Source organism: Callithrix jacchus, chromosome 7 (genome assembly GCF_049354715.1).
Source record: "Callithrix jacchus isolate 240 chromosome 7, calJac240_pri, whole genome shotgun sequence".
In the NCBI taxonomy this organism is placed as follows: domain Eukaryota; kingdom Metazoa; phylum Chordata; class Mammalia; order Primates; family Cebidae; genus Callithrix; species Callithrix jacchus.
The window spans coordinates 105,801,895-105,819,365 of record NC_133508.1 but is presented as its reverse complement, the minus strand read 5'-3'; the positions used below and the strand labels follow the sequence as shown (position 1 = coordinate 105,819,365).

At 40.8% G+C, this 17,471-nt stretch overlaps 1 protein-coding gene and 3 pseudogenes across 25 annotated transcripts in view; 2 read left to right on the top strand and 2 right to left on the bottom strand.

Annotated features, from left to right (window-relative positions):
- Nucleotides 1-17,471, bottom strand: part of LOC118142978 (proto-oncogene c-Rel-like) — a 365,180-nt gene that overhangs the window by 233,207 nt on the left and 114,502 nt on the right. The window lies entirely within an intron of this gene.
- On the bottom strand, nucleotides 748-8,970 carry LOC100410712 (uncharacterized; annotated as a pseudogene).
- Nucleotides 9,067-9,942, top strand: LOC100398965 (dynein light chain 1, cytoplasmic pseudogene; annotated as a pseudogene). Its single transcript, XR_013520510.1, has one exon. The product of XR_013520510.1 is annotated as a dynein light chain 1, cytoplasmic pseudogene (transcript).
- Nucleotides 9,987-10,580, top strand: LOC100398603 (glutathione peroxidase 1 pseudogene; annotated as a pseudogene).

Sequence of the window (17,471 nt, the reverse complement as noted above, 5' to 3'; positions counted from 1 at the left end):
AACTGCACCTAGCCAGATGTTTTAAAGTGGTTATTGCGTTATTCTGTTTTCATATTGTTATAAAGAATTGCCCAAGACTGGGTAATTTATAAAGGAAAGCGGCTTAACTGACACAGTTCAGCATGACTTTAGAGGACTCAGGATGCTTACAACCATGGCAGAAAGCAAAGAGGAAGCAAGGCACCTTCTTCACAAGATGGTAGGAAGGAGAAGTGCCAAGTGAAGGGGAAAGATCCCCTTATGAAACCATCAGATCTCATGGGAACTCACTCACTATCATGAGAACTGCATGGTGGAAACTGCTCCCACAATTCGTTTATCTTCACCTGGTCTCTCCCATGACACATGGGAATTATGGGGATTACAATTCAAGATGAGATTTGGGTGGGGAAACAAAGCCTAACCATATTATTCTGCCCTGGCTTATCCCAAATCTTGTGTCCCTTTCACATTTTCAAGACCAATCATGCCTTCCCAACAGTTCTTCAAAGTCTTAATTCATTCCAGTATTAACCCAAAGGTCCAAGTCCAAAGTCTATCTGAGACAAGGGAAGTCTCTTCTGCCTATGAGCCTGTGAAATCAAAAGCAGGTCAGTTATTTTTAAGATTCAGTGGGGGTACATGCATTGAACAAATGCTGCTCCCATTCCAAATGAGAGAAATGGGCCAAAATGAAGGGGCTCCAGGCCCCGTTTTGGAGCTTTAAGATTTGACTGCCCCACTAGATTTCAGTGGGGCAGTCAAATCTTAAAGCTCCAAAATGACCTCCTTTGGCTCTATGTCTCACATCCAGGTCATGCTGATGCAAGAGGGTAGGCTCCCATGTACTTGGGCAGCTCCACCCCTGTGATTTTGTAGGGTATAGCACCCCTCCCAGCTGCTTTCACAGCCTGGCATTAAGTATCTGTGGCTTTTCTGGGCACATAGTACAAGCTGTCAGTGGATCTACCATTCTGAGGTCTGGAGGACAGTGGCCCTCTTCTCACAGCTCCACTAGGAAGCTCCCCAGTAGGGACTGCTTTGACCCCACATTTCCCTCCTCTACTGTCCTAGAAGAGTTTCTCCATGAGGGTTCCACCCCTGCAGCAAACTTCTGTCTGGATATCCAGGTGTTCCATATATCCTCTGAAATATAAGCAGAGGTTCCCAAACCTAAAGTATTGGCTTCTGTGCACCCACAGGCCCAATACCATGTGTAAGCTTCCAAAGCTTAGGGCTTGCATCCTTGAAGCAACAGCTTGAGCTCTATGTTGGTCCCTTTTAATCACAGCTGAGACACAGGGCACCAAGTCCCAAGAATGCACAAAGCAGCAAGGCCCTTGGCTTGGCCCATTAAAACATTTTTTTTTCTCCTAGGCCTCCAAGCCTATGATGGGAAGAGCTGCTGTTAAGACCTCTGACATATTCTGGAGACATTCTCCCCAGTGTCTTGGGAAAATTTGATTCCTCATTACTTATGCAAATTTCCAGAGCTGGCTTGAATTTCTCCTCAGAAAATAGGTTTTTCTTTTCTATTGCATTGTCAAGCAGCAAATTTTTCAAATTTTCATGCTCTGCTTCCCTTTTAAACATGTTTCAATTCCAAACCATCGCTTTGTAAGTGTATAAAACTGAATGTTTTTAAGAGCATCCAAGTCACCTCTTGAATGCTTTGCTGCTTAGAAATTTCTTCCCCCAGGTATCCTAAATCATCTCTCTCCAGTTCAAAGTTCCACAGATTTCTACGGCAGGGTGAAAATGCCACCAGTCTCTTTGCTAAAGCACAGCAAGGGTCACCTTTATTCTAGTTCCAAACAAGTTCCTCATCTCCATCTGAGAACACCTCAGACTGGATTTCATTGTTTATATCACTATTAGCATTTTGGCCAAAGTCATTCAACAAGTCTCTAGGAAGTTCCAAACTTTCCCATACCTTCCTTCTGCTTCTGTGCTCTCCAAATTGTTCCAACCTCTGCCAACAGGTTACCCAGTTCCAAAGTCACTTCCACATTTTCAGATATCTTGTTAGCTGCACCCCACTCACTTTGTACTAATTTACTCTATTAGTTCATTTTATACAGCTATAAAGAACTGCCCGAGACTGAGTAATTTACAAAGGAAAGAGATTTAGTTGAATCACAGCTCAGCACAGTTGGTGAGGCCTCAGGAAACTTACAATCATGGTGGAAAGGAAAGAGGAAGCAAGACACCTCCTTTGCAAGGCGGTGGGAAGGAGAAGTGCCAAACAAAGGGGGAAGAGCCCCTTATAAAAGCATCAGATCCCATTAGAACTCACTCACTATCATGAGAACAGCATGGGGAACTGCCCCCATGATTCAATGACCTCCACCTGCTCTCTCCATTGACATATGGGAATTACGGGGATTATAGAGATTATAATTCAAAATGAGATTTGGGTGGGGACACAAAGCCTAACCATATCAGTCATTATATTTTTTTCTTTATAGAAGACTAATATTTCTGTATCTTTAATATGGGCCAAGCACTGTGCCTCACAGTTTACATAATTTATCTCATGCTTACCACTACTCTCAGAGGTAGACAGTATTGATATTCCCATTTTGCAAATGAGAAAAACTCTGAACCTTCAAAAAGTTATTTCCTCCAAGTCAAACAGCTGGGAAACTGCAAAGTTGGGATCTCTAGGGCAGGGGCAAAATGCCACCGAGTAGTGCCAACTCAAACTTAGATCTGTCTGTCTGATGTCATCAGAGCCTGAGTTCTTTTTTTCTTTCTTTCTTTATAAATAAAAAAAACTTGAGTCAAAAGAATTTACATTTTTGTCCCCAAGTCAAAATTGCCTAATTCTGACTTTGGAATATCAGTTACATACTGAAGCAGTTATATCCTGGAAAGCAGAGAGACAGTTGAGTTTTTCAGTAGCTTTGTAAATTGTGATTTTTACATAGCCACCAAAATTGGTCTTGACAACTATCTCTTAGTAAGAGGAGGCTCACTCAGCACCCACAAATTAATGTTAGGTAAATCTCAACATTCAGATCTACAAAGTACTGGTTCACCCAAAGGCAGAAGCAGGGTTTGAAACAATGGAGTCAATGCCCAAATTTGGAATAATTAAATCTGTCATGCACAACTGTGCTTTTAATTTTCAAACATGCTTTTCAAGGACATTTGTTACATAATTCCAAAAGTTAATTTCTCTTAAGTTTATCTGATTGGTGAGAGTTATAGTAGGCAGGAAGCTATAGACAGAACCTCATATAAACCTTCTCTACCCAGAGTCTCAACATGGTGGATCTGTGTTTCCCGTGGTGCTCCTCTGCACACCATAGCTACATGCAACCCATATGGTTCACAGATAAAACACAATACACACTGCTTCTTTCCAGATCCATTTGCTTCAGCAACCAAGCCCCCAATAACAAAATCGAGGGTTCTTTTGCACTTCTTTCTTTTGGCTCAGGCATATGTTCATGCGCAAAATACACAAAAGCCTATTATGTTTTTGATTAAAGCTTCTAATTTGGGCAATACAAGAGCTAAACTTGGATACTGCAGAACACATCCATTTTGTCCCTACCAATCTTTTAAAATGTGTGTTAATTTATCCAGAGCTTGTGCCACAGTAAAAATAACTTCACATCTACCTGTAATACCTCACAACTTGAGGAATATGACAACAAAAAAGTTCATGAGAGTCACATGTGTTCTGGGGAGAATACAAAAGAAGCTACTAATTAGGAAAAACAAAACCACCATCGATGGAGCAGCTGCAGTAATTTGCTGTGCCTTTCTAACATTATGGGAAACTGAATACATTATCACAATCACTTTTCACAGAGTAGAGAGGCTTCATTAGCTTATTCTTTTCCCCACAAATTCATCCACATTAGACTAGAGAAGAGTTCTCAAATCTAAGGTTGAAATGCTGAATTTCAGAAATGATGTTTGAAAAGTATCCTTTAATGGATTTTGAAAACAACCTTTTTGAATAATTTTCAATTAGAGTCACAGAGTGTTCAATTGCAATGTTCCCTTTCTCTTTATGAGAATTCAGGAAAGCTGCTATTTTACTTGCTGAAATGTGGTAGAAATGTAGTGCTGGTTAGCAATAAATAGAACAAGAAAATGGAGAGGTGAGAACAGAGGAGAGAAGCAAAGTTGCCAGCCAAACAGAAATCCTGAATTTATGATACAGGTCTGAGACAAGTGAAGAAACCTAGCCAAAATTCAGCAGGACCTAGAACTGCATTCCCTTGGGATGTGGGCAGTGGGAGGGTTGCAGAGCTGAGGGTACCAGATTCAGAAACCCTGCTTTGGAATGAGAAGGTAGACGGATTGAAGCCAAAAATGGACAGCTCTGTGTTCAAAGGACAAATCTGGACAAGTCCCACCCAAAGTTGGTCATACAGAACTCCTCGCTTCAGACATAACAAAATGAGTGACTTATAAACATGGATTTTATTTCTGGCTTTAAAAGAAGTCCAGAGAGGAAGCAGGACTTCATCCATTCCATCACACAGAGAACTGTACTCTCTGGGTGCCTGCTATTTTTCCTGTGTAAAAGAGATACTTGTTAAGTTACAGAGTATTGCACACATAATTTTAAATAGCAATATATTATTTAAGACTAAAATCAAGCTTGGGATTGAGTTTCACCATTTCCTCTCCTCCCTTGACTGGGAAACCTTGCGAGAAGCAGCCCTGGCCAGCCAGTCTTGGACAGTTGGCATGGAGAAAGAGGATCATGCCTTTCAACAATCGCTTTCAACAAATAGTAACTGAGCATCTGCTGTGTTCCTACCCAAAGGGAATGAGGTTGAAAGCTGTATATGGAATGTGGTGCACAAAGCTGATTTCCAAGACTGAACCAGATAAGCTTATCCAAAATAGGTAGTCAAACAAGGGCATCTTGAGAATATTGAGGGCTGAGATGTAAAGGAATAAAAGCTAATCTAAACGAATTTAGTAGACAGTTGTTAAAACCTATTGAAAGGCAATTACCTGGTCCTGGCACAATCTCATGGATGTATCAGAACCATTTGAAGAAGCTAGAATGTGGTAATAAATCACACTATTTTAAAAAAGCAATAGGCTCAAATTAGCAGCTTATGATATAGAGTAATCATTTGAAAGTAATCATTTAAGCCTATGTACTGCACACCCACCTTCCTGTGTTCCCTTTGAAAGGATCAAAGAAACATAAATATTAGGAAAACATCTGTACCAATGATAGGAATTATGAACAGTGTCAGGAAACAAACTTTTTTTGCTGTAAGCCACTGAAATGTGGGGGCTTTGTTCCAGCAGCATATTGACATGCTATTTTTCTAATTATAAAATGAATACAATAAAGCAACTTATACAAATATATGGAAATAGTTTGGCAGTTTATTTTCCTAATTAATCACAGTGGTTAGCTTTACAGAAGTAAAGAGAATAGTGCTAAGGATGGTGGGTTAAAGGGACTATTTCTTTTTCTTAAAAAAGGACTTGAAACAAATATAACAACATGATAATTGCTAATATAGGTTGTGAGTACATGCGTATTTGTTATATTCTCTATTGTGTACTATATTTTTAACATCTTAAAATTAAAAAGAAACACAATTATAAACATTCACTGATAATGAGGGAATGTATCAAAGCATGGAGAAAATTAAAATAAAACCATCTATAACCCCACCAGTAGGAGATGCAATTCTACTAACACTGAATATGGATATTCAGTGAATATATATACATATACATACATACATACACTATTTTTGCTAAAAACATTATAAAGACTTAGACTTATTGTACAGTCTATGTCCAGATTTCACATAACAATTAAAATTTTTCTTATATTAAATATTATTTATAACACCATTATTTTCTCAAGAAAAAAAATTTTTTTTTTTTTTTGAGATGGTGTCTCACTCTGTCACCCAGGCTGGAGTCCAGTGGTGCAATCTCGGCTCACTGCAACCTCTGCCTCCCAAGTTCAAGTGATTCTCCTGCCTCAGCCTCCCGAGTAGCTGGGACTACAGGCACCCACCACCATGCCCGGCTAATTTTTGTATTGTTAGTAGAGACTGGGTTTCATCATCTGCCCACCTCAGCCTCCCAAAGTGCTGGACTACAGGCATGAGCCACCATGCCTGACAAAGAAAAATCTTATAAAACAGAAAGTCAGAGTTTCTATTTCCCTCCATCACGTTATCATTTATCTATTATTACTCAGTCTGATGAGTGAAGAACATCACCTTCTTTATTTTGCTATTTGTTGATTACCTGTTGGATTGTACATTTTTTCATGTATATTTTACATTGCAATATACTTCTATACCCTTATAGCAGCCATCTGCCCTATTTGCCTGCCTGTATCTCCCTTTTAAAGGAGGAACTGCCCCTCTCCTTTCCTACGTGGTTCTGATGGGATTGGCACTCAAGTTGTCTTCCCACTCCAGTTTCAGCAATGAGTAGCCCTAGTGAACCCAATCAGAGAATTCCCCTGGGATTTAACTTTTGGATTCTGGGAAACGGCATGGGGCAGGGCATGGCCTTTAACTTCCCCAGAATTCATGAGGGGTAAAATGATGAGAGCCACAACTGTTTATCATCATCTTTTCGAGCTGCATAGAGAAATCCAGCTGCATTAAGAGCCAGTAAAGCCCAAACACAAAAGGAAGAAGAATGAAGAGATGGAGAGACCAAATAAAAGCGAGCCTTTAAATCCTTTCATATAAGCACACCTTTAGCCAATCTACTCATGAAATTCTCAGTACTTTCTTTGATATGGATACAGATTAGACATGCTAGAGATAGAGGGAGACACAGAAATGGAGGTAGTTGTTTTTCTCATGTAGTCTAGTTTGTGTGAACTTTCTTCCCATCAGGATTTTGTTACAAGAAAGGTGAAGTCAGGCAAAGCAGGTGAGTCTGCACAGAACCACAAATATTTAGGGGATTGCATTTATTACAACAATCTGAAGGAGTTGCTATAGGTGTAAAATATATAAAGTTGCTGAGCACAAATTCAAACCAAATTTTTTTTTCTTTTTTGGAGACAGATTCTTGCTCTGCCACCCAGGCTGGAGTGCAGTGGTGTGATCTCAGCTCACCGCAACTTCTGCCTCCTGAGCTCAAGCGATTCACCTGCCTCAGCCTTCCAAGGAGCTGGGATTACAGGCATGCGCCACCACACCAGACTAGTTTTTTATCTTTTATTTTTTTAAGTAGAGACAGGGTTTCACCATGTTGTCCAGGCCAGTCTAGAATTCCTGACTTCAGGTGACCCTCCCGCCGCTGACTCCCAAAATGCTGGGATTACAGGCAACTGTAATTTTTTTTTTTTTTTGAGTGCTTTCACTGTTTATTTTCAAATATAAAGGCTTCATCGCAGAAGGAGGCCAGGGTCACAGGCAATGGGCAAGGGGTCCAGAAGCCCAGGTGTAGGTGGACGTTCGGGCTAGCTGGCTCCCAGGTGCCATGGCCAGTCCTGTGGTGCCCTGTCTGCGCCTGGGATCCTCTTCTGGGTGCCAAGAGGCTGAGGTAGCTGAGAGAGGAGCTGGACGTGGGGTGGAGGGGCACGGGCTCACATGACCGCACAACACTGGCAGGTCTTTTGCTTAGGGCCACTGGCCTCTTCACCCTCAGTGGGGACAGATGCCTCAGGCTGCCCGGCAAGCGCATAGGTGGGCACAGGGCGGGCACTGGGATTGGTGCTGGGCCCCTCCCACCAAAGCAGTGGCTGGCATTCAGCATGCTGCTCTGGGGATGGGGTCTCAGCCAGAAGGGGTGTGGCATCCCCCAAGGGGACGTGGCCCTCAGCAGCGGTTTGGGGCTTCGCTCCTTCCTCCTCCAGGGCCCCTACCAGCTTCTCCTGAGGCTGGGGTCCTTCCTCCTCTGGCCGTGTCTCTGTGTTAGCCTCAAGGGGAGTCCCTGCCTCACTCGCCTCCTCTGCCCATGATTCACTTCCTTCCCTGGACTCCTGTCGTTCTAGACTCAGACCTTCCTTGGCCCCTTGGGTCGTCTCTGCCTCCAATGGTTCCCCTCCTCCCCTTCTCTCTGCCTCCAATGGTTCCTCTCCTCTCCTCCCTTTCTCTCTGCCTCCAGTGGTTCCGCTCCTCTCCTCCCCTTCTCTCTGCCTCCAATGGTTCCTCTCCTCCCCTTCTCTCTGCCTCCAGTGGTTCCTCTCCTCCCTTTCTCTCTGCCTCCAATGGTTCCTCTCCTCCCCTTCTCTCTGCCTCCAATAGTTCCTCTCCTCCCCTTACCCTTCTCTCTGCCTCCAATGGTTCCTCTCCTCCCCTTCTCTCTGCCTCCAGTGGTTCCTCTCCTCCCCTTCTCTCTGCCTCCAGTGGTTCCTCTCCTCCCCTTCTCTCTGCCTCCAGTGGTTCCTCCTCTCCCTTTCTCTCTGCCTGCAATGGTTCTTCACTTGCCTCTAGCTTTTCCTCACCTCCTTTCTTCTCTATTCCCTGTGGTTCTTCTGCCCCCTCCTTCTCTGCCCCTCACTCTTCCTCATCTCCTTCCTTCTCTGCCCTCCAATCTCCCTCAACTTCTTTTCTCTCTACCCCCAGTTGTTCCTCCACTCCTTCCCTCTCTGTCCCCAGCTTTTCTGCACCTCCTCTGCTCTTCAGCTCCAACTTCCACTCCTCTCCTTTCTTCTCTACCACCGGCAACATCTCTACTCCCTCCCTCTCTGTCTCTGGCTTTTCCTCACTTTCTATGCCCATGGATTCTTCTGCTTTCCTCTTCTCTGCCTCCCAGAACTCCTCGCCTCCTCCTGTCACAACCCCCTGAGCCCCCAACGGACTCTCATCACTTCCCTCCCTCCCTCCCTGCCACCACGGGCCCTTCCAACCCTTCCCCCAGCAGCTCCTCCCACTCCTCACTGAGAGTCACTCTCTCCACCCAAATGAAGGACCCCTCCTCTCCTCCGAAGCCCCCCTGCCCATCACCCTCAGGGCTGCCCCTGGGAACATCTTCCCCTTCTCTGGAAGCTGCTGCCTTTAATCTCTCCTGAAGCCTCTATAGGAGATGTGCTCAATTCGTGACTGAGCAGTGCTAGCATCTCCTTCAGGAGACTGTTGCTGTCAGCCAGCCACCTTCTCCACGGCAACCATGTGCGACCGGAAGGCCGTGATCAAAAATGCAGACGTGTCAGAAGAGTTGCAACAGGACTCGGTGGAGTGTGCTACTCAGGCACTGGAGAAATACAACATAGAGAAGGACATTGCAGCTCATATCAAGAAGGAATTTGATAAGAAGTACAATCCTACCTGGCATTGCATCGTGGGGAGGAACTTCGGTAGTTACTTGACACATGAAACCAAACACTTCATCTACTTCTACCCGGGCCAAGTGGCCATTCTTCTGTTCAAATCTGGTTAAAAGCATGGACCAAAAAGGCCGGGCGTGGTGGCTCATGCCTGTAATCTCAACACTTTGGGAGGCCAAGGCGGGCAGATCACCTGAGGTCAGGAGTTCAAGACCAGCCTGGCCAACATGGTGAAACCCCATCTCTACTAAAAATACAAAAATTAGCCAGGCGTGGTGGTACACACCTGTAATCCCAGCTACTCGGGAGGCTGAGGCAGGAGAATCACTTGAACCTGGAAGGTGGAGGTTGCATTGATTTGAGATCAGGCCATTGTACTCCAACCTCAGCAACAGAGTGAGATTCCATCTCATTAACAAAAAAAAACATGGACTGTTGTGCCACACACCCAGTGACCCATCCAAAAACAAGGACCGCAGCCTAAATTCCAAATACCAGAGACTGAAATTTTCAGCCTTGCTAAGGGAACACCTTGATGTTTGAAGCTTTGTGTTTTGTACAGGGCATTCTCTGTACTAGTTTGTTGCGGCTATAAAACAATTAGCAAAATAGCCTACATTTGTATTTACTTTCTATTCCATATTTCTGTGCCACGTTGTTTTCTCTAAAAATCCATTCCTTTAAAAAATAAATGTTGCAGATATGTAAAAAAAAAAAAAAAAAAAGTTCGGGGCGCTCCCTTAGCTTCTCGAATAGCTGCGCCATGTGTGCTGCTCAGCTAGCGGCGGGGATGGCCGCCTTCTGGGCTCGCCCGCTGGCCGGCGGGGAGCCTGTGGGCCTGGGTTCCCTGCGGGGCAAGGTTCTGCTTATCGAGAATGTGGCATCCCTCTGAGGCACCACGGTCTGGGACTACACCCAGATGAACGAGCTGCAGCGGCGCCTCGGGCCCCAGGGCCTGGTGGTGGTCGGCTTCCAGTGCAACCAGTTTGGACATCAGGAAAACACCAAGAATGAAGAGATTTTTAATTCCCTCAAGTACGTCCGACCTGGTGGTGGGTTCGAGCCCAACTTCATGCTCTTCGAGAAGTGCAAGGTGAACGGTGCAGGGTCGCACCCTCTCTTCGCCTTCCTGCGGGAGGCCCTGCCAGCGCCCAGCGACGATGCCACTCCTCTCATGACCTACCCCAAGCTCATCACCTGGTCTCCGGTATGCCGAAACGATGTTTCATGGAACTTTGAGAAGTTCCTGGTGGTCCCTGATGGTGTTCCTGTGCGCAGGTACAGCCGCCACTTCCAGACCACTGACATCGAGCCTGACATCGAAGCCCTGCTGTACCACGGGCCCAGCTGTGCCTAGGGCGCCCGTCCTACCCTGGTTGCCTGGCAGCTGCAGCGCTACTCTCTGCGGGATTTTCATCTATGAGGGTGTTTCCTCTAAACCTACAAGGAGAAACACCTAATTTTCCAGAAAATACCCGCTAGAGAATGGGCGCTGGTCCTGTCCAACCCAGTCTTTCTGACAGACCAAGGCGAGTTTCCCCACTAATAAAGTGCCAGGTGTAAGCAGAAAAAAAAAATTACTGAGCAACTGTGCCCAGCCTCAAACCAATCTCTTTTCTCCGCAATCCAAGACAATTTTCTTATTATAACATGCTTTGTCCTGCATGCAGTGTCTTCCAAAACCCTTTCCAGATTTTTTCCCCAAAGTCTAACAGCTGCCTCTGGTTATTATTCACTTCATTAACATCGTCTTTTTAAATTCTATTGGCACTGCATGAGGAATGGGGCTCTTTCAGCAATGTCTTATAGAGCTGTGCATTTTACATTCCTCAGATCAACCTACTTGAATGATGCCCTCAAGAAGTTCAGTCACAGCATCCCTGACCCCATTCATGAGACAACTAAAAGGTAGTTGGACACTGCTCAGTCCCAGCTATGCCCCCTGCTTCATTTGTGCAAATGCAAACTCTGTTCCTGGCTCAGTGCCACAAACAATGTTTTGTGGCCACAAGAAAGTAGATGTTCTGTGTCTTTTTGTGACTGTCCTATCTTGCCACTTTGTCTGGCCGAACCCTACATGTTTTCATAAAATTAGAGACTTAACACATTCCTTTTTCTTTTTTAATAAAATTGAATGCATTTAAGAAGTTCGGACTACACAGCATCTCTTATCTTCTTACCTATTTTCTATTATATTTGCTTTTTTCAATACACTTTTGTTTGCCTTCTATTTTATTTTGTAACACGCAAAAGTTTTAATTTATATGTTGCCAATGTACTTTTCTTTTATTGCTTCTCCTTGAGTTGCTACACCTAGAGAAAGCTTTCTTAACCTATAATCTCATAAATATTTACCTGTGTTCTCTTCTAGTACCTTTTAATGAACACCTTTTTCATTTTAATGCATCTAGAATGTAGTTTTTAAAAATCATACATGGATGTAATATTTCCAAAGACCTAGTAATGGCTGAAGAGGTTAATGTGTTGTTGTATGTAGGTAAAGGAGCCTCTAGATTGATTTTGTATTAACTGGCTCACATCCTCAATATTGGCTTCCATACAGCCCTTGACATTCTGCTTAGACTTTTATAGCCCAAGATAAAGGACCCAGTTCAGCAGCCTGATTCACTGAATTTTAGTTTGGTTCTGTATCCACACTTCACTGCATTCAGACATTTTTTCTATTTTTACATGAGCTAAGTGCTCACCTGTCTAAGCTAGGAAGGCAGCTTCATCATTGATGTCACTTAGGCATTAATTATTTTCCATAGATTTTGACTATGCTATTGCAGCACTTAGAGAGTGCTGCTTCTAATTGTAGAATGTTTTGTTACTCTCAATATGGCTATTGAATTCCTTGATTAATTTTATTCTCAGATGTGCAGAAAAGGGAAAATATACTGCCCAGACATATAAGCCCAGCTGTGGCACTGAATGTTTGCATGTGTGTGTATACACATGCATACTTGAAAGTTATAATTTTAATTAGATTTGTTTTATTTTAATTAATTTAATTTTAAACTTCTAAATACCAGCATGCTTATTTCTGGTGTCATAAACTTTACTCCCACAAATGTGGTTTAGGTGATGCATGCTTTGTCAATCAACACATCCTCCTGCTCTGGGCTACACAATGAGGGGAGCTACATGAAGGAAACTGATAACCCCTGTACTTAAACACTAACAGTAGAATGGAACTATCAACACCAAGAAAGAAACAAGCATAAAAAAAGACAAATCTCAGTAACAGAAATCTCAAAAAATATCTAAAAATGTCAGCTACAAATTAAGAAGACATGGACATCAGAATTATTTTGACAGTTAATTTCAAATCTAAACATCTAAGAATTGAGAACCCATGACTTCACTAGAACTTGAAACATTAGTGTCTATGTTTGGGTGATAATCATCACCTGTTCTCTTGATGATCTGGAGGAACAGACTATCTTGTTTGCTTAAGTATTTGTATTAATATCAAATGAGGTACAACTTCTCAAAACTGGATATATGTATGTTCCTTCTTCCTTCTTCTAGTTCATCTCTTTTGCCATTGGCATGTATTAATTTACTTTTAAACATTGTCTTTTTATCAAATGTAAAATTAATTTATAATATCTACAATGACATAAGTTCTATGTTAAGCACTGAAAATAAAGAGATGAATAATTCAGTCCCTTCCCTTACAGAGTTCATAACTTGATGGAAGGAGACACATAAGTATGAAAAAATGCTACCAGTCCAAGGAAAGATTTTTTAAAAAGACAAAAGAGGCCTCTGAATGAGGTGCTACTCACACTAAAATATAAAAGATGAATAAGAATCTGGAATCTGGATTATGATTATTGTGGGGAGGTGTATGTGGTTTGAGGAAAAAGGCTTTAGTCCTGGTGTACCATCAGTGAGAGAAGCACTATCAAAATACATAATGATACATTATGTTTTCATAGATCTTTGCAGGCTTACAAAGCCTTTTCTTATTAGCCACAGCAACTAATAAAAATAGAAATGAGGTAACAAAGTATCAATCTCCAAATTCAAAACCAGCTACCAGTTTCAGCCACTCTAGCAGGGTTCTTAGAAATACAGATCATATGTACCTGGCAAATACATGGTATTTACTAAAAGCTAGGTCTATGGCTTAGATCAATGAGTATTTTTCTACCTGAGGGAATTAGACAGAGCTACAAAAATACCTTTGACATAGACCACTGGTTTTCATGCTGTGTGCACTAGGGCTTCAGTGTTCTCAAGAAGAACCATAGCATGGGACAATGAGCAAGCAGATGTTCCAGCACTCATCTCATGGTTGAATAAATGACTTATATGTTGGTTTATATATTGGACTTCTAAGATTTCACTTGTAAAAATTCTGCTTCCTGGATAAAACAAAAAAGAGAGAATGTAAAACCTACATATTGTCCCACTGCCCTATACATTGACTGCTTCCATTTTTGGAGAGGGTATCAGAATATTCTATATCTCTAATAAAACTTAGAAAAATATCTAGAAATAAGAGAAAAGCATGTAGTCACATATAAGGGAAACCCATCAGAAGAGTAATAGATTTCTCAGCAGAAATCTTACAAGTCAGAAGAGAATGAGATGATATATTCAAAGTGCTGAAAAAAATTATCTAATACTATACCCAGCAAACTTAGCTTTCATAATTATAGAAATAAAGACTTTCCCCAGACAAACTAAAACAGGAGATTCATCACCACTCACCAGCTTTACAAGACATGCTCTAAAGAGACCTATACCTAAAAGCAAAAGGACAATATCTACAATGATGAAAAAAACATGAAAATATAAAACTCCCTGGTGGAGCTAACAACACAAATAAGTAAGAAAAAGGAGTCAAATGGTAACACCAAACCATAAAGGCAAACAATGAGAAAGAGAGATACAGGAGCAAAGGATCTACAAAATAACCAAGAAACAATAAACAAGATGATAGAATAAGTCCTCACATATCATTAGTAACCTTGAATGTAAATGAATTAAATTTCTACTGGTTAAATAGATTTTAAAAAGCATAACCCAACCAAATTCTACCTATAAGAAATTCACTTAATCTGCAAAGACATAATAAACTAAAAGTAAAGAGAGAGAGAGAGAAAAAAAGTTATTTCATGCAAACAAAAACCAAAAGCAACCAAGAATAGCTATACTTACATCACATAAGATAGACTTTAAGTCAAAAACAGTTCAAAGAGACACATAAAGGTCTTACATAATGATGAAGAGATCAATTCAGAAAGAAAATATAATTCTAAATGTACAGGCATCCAGCACTGGAACACCCAGATATATGAAGCAAATATCACTATATCTAAAGGGAGAGATAGACACTAATACAATCATAATTAGGCACTTTAACACTCCATTCTTAGCAACAGATAGATCACCTAGACAAAAAAATAAACAAAGAAACATTGGATTTAAGCTGCACTTTAGACAAAATGAAAGTAACAGCAGCATTCTAAGAGAACCATTTTATAAAACATTTTATTCAACAGCTACAGAATACATTTTTCTCATCAATGCATGAAATATTCTCCAGAACAGATCATATGCTAGGTCAAAAAACAAGTATCAAGAAATTTTAAAAATTCAAAATTATACCAAGCATCTCCTCAGAATGTAACAGAATAAAACCAGAAATTAATAACAAAGGGAACTTTGGAAATTGTACAAATGTGTGAAAAATAAACCACATGCTTCTGAACAACTATTGGTTCAATAAAGAAATTAATAAGGCAGTCAAAAAATATCTTAAAACAAATGAAAATGGAAACACAACATACTAAAATGCAAAAGTAGTGCTAAGTGAAGAGTTTATAACAATAAATCTCTTCATCAAAAAGGCAGAAAGATTTCAAATAAAAAATCCGATGATGTACCTACAGGAAACAGAAAAGCAAGAACAAACCAAACCTAAACTTAATAGGAGGAAAAAATAATAAAGATCAGAGAAGAGCTAAACAAAATAGAGACTTAACTAGATACAAAGAATCAACAAAACAAGATCTTGGTTCTTTAAAAATATAAAATTAATAAACTGCTATCAAGACTAATGAATAAAAAAAGAGGAAAGGCCCAAATAAGTAAAATCTGAAATGAAAAAGCAGACATTAAAACTGATAACACAGAAATACAAAAGATCATCAGATCCTAATGTGAACAACTATGTTCTAATAAGCTAGAAAACCTAGAGAATATGGATAAATTCTTAGAAACATAAAACCTACCAAGATTGAACCAGAAAGAAATATTTAAAACCTGAATAGACTAGTATGAGTAACAAGACTGAACCAGTAATGAAAAAAAGTCTCTCCACAAAGAGAAGTCCAGTGTGCTGCACTACCCATTCCTCAGACATAAGACACTACAGGGGCCAGACTGCTGGGGTTGCTACTGGGTGCCACTGCTACCCTCTGGGTGGATGTGAGGAGTTATCAGTGGGACTTTAGAGATGTGAAGACACAGGGGCTGTTGGGCCCTAGGGCAGGATGCAGTCTAGTGCAGGCTGGGCTGGGCTCTCAAAATGGTGCTATGTTGCAGCTATTGAGGTCTCAGGGAGCGAATGGGAGTGGGCTTCTTCTCTGAAGCAATGCCATTGTGCAATCTTCATGAAGTTCCCTATGCTGTTTTCAGGACCTACTAGGGTCTAGGGGCTCTCTCATGGCTAGAGTTGCAGGGGTCCTTAGTGAAAATGTGGACCACTAGAATCTCTGACGTATTCTTTTCTTATACTGGGGAGTCTCCAATTGCAGCCCCCTTTTTTCTCGTCTTCAGATGTTTCCTGTCACTTCTCTGTTGAATTTCATTGTTCTTTCTTAGATGCTCTAATTGAAGTGTGTTTATCTACTCACTATTTTGATTGTTCTTTGTAAAAGAAGCAAGAGCCAGATGCTTCCAGTCAGCCATCTTGAAGCCCCGTTAGTCCAAAAGTTTTAGCAACAAAATCCACTGAGCAAAACCTCTCAGTGGATTTTGCTCTGGAGCAAAACCTCCTTAGCCACCTTTGTTTTTCTATACAAAATAAGCATTTTATTTAAACCCCAACATATAATAGCAATAAATATTGCATAGAGATCTACAGTAATGAAAGTTTACATGGTTAAATGGAGAAAATTAATAATTATTTTATTCTCTTAGTTGAAAAAATAATTTTTGTCAGTATTATGAACATTAGACTTATCAAAGAAGAGAATTTGGGAAAATTGGTGCTTCATATTCAAAGTATGATTAATGCCCAAGAAGCAGTACAGAATGGAGATTAAATGTGTACATTAGGTCAGATCTTGGTTTAAATCTCAACTTCAAATGGAGAACCCTGGGAAAGTTAATCTCTCTAAGCCTCAATTTTTTTTTCTACAATAAAATGTACAGTTCCCTCCTAAAGTTGTGGGGAAGAATAGATAGACAGATGAGATGGAGCAGCCAAAAGGCAATAAAGGTAGGAATTAAGTTAATTATAGTTATGAATTGTGGAATGTTAACTATTCCTTTTCTTCCTAGACCTAGACCTAGTTTAAGTGTTAAACTATTATCAGTCACTTTAGAGTCCACTCCTGAAACAAAACATCACATTTAACCAGGCAAGAATTCACTTTATATGGTAATATTTCACAGTTGTGCTTTACTGTACTTATTTAGGTTCTATCAGTCAACAACTCTTTAATTTCCCTATCTTCAATCTGAAATACTTCAATAAAATGTATCCTTTTATAGCTGTATGTGTCAACATTGACTCTTCTCCACATTATAAAATGACAACAATAAGGAGATACTGTTTTGAGTTACTCTAGCATTGTATCTTCTTCTTATATCACCAGTGGAACCAATAGCATGATTTATCTTAAAAGTTCTTCTCCAGGAAAGTAATTAGAGCATCCAATTCCTAAGAAATAATCGATTTTCCTGTAACATAAATCCTCAGATATTTTATAGCCTTTGATTTGCCGCCTTTCAAGTTAAGAAAACATAAAAATAAAAGGAAATTAACAATATTAATCTATGTGACATTGCACTCATTAAAGACTCTGAGAACATTCTCCAGAGTGTAAAGAAGAAACACTGAATAAGAGTTAACAGAACTAGAGCATAAACCACCTTCACCATTCATCCGTTTTGGTGACTTAAGCTCTCTGAGCTTCAATTTTCTTATCTGTATATTGAAAATAATAATATATAACTCACTAGGTAATGTGAAAATTAAATGTAAAATGCCAAAGCCAGTGCT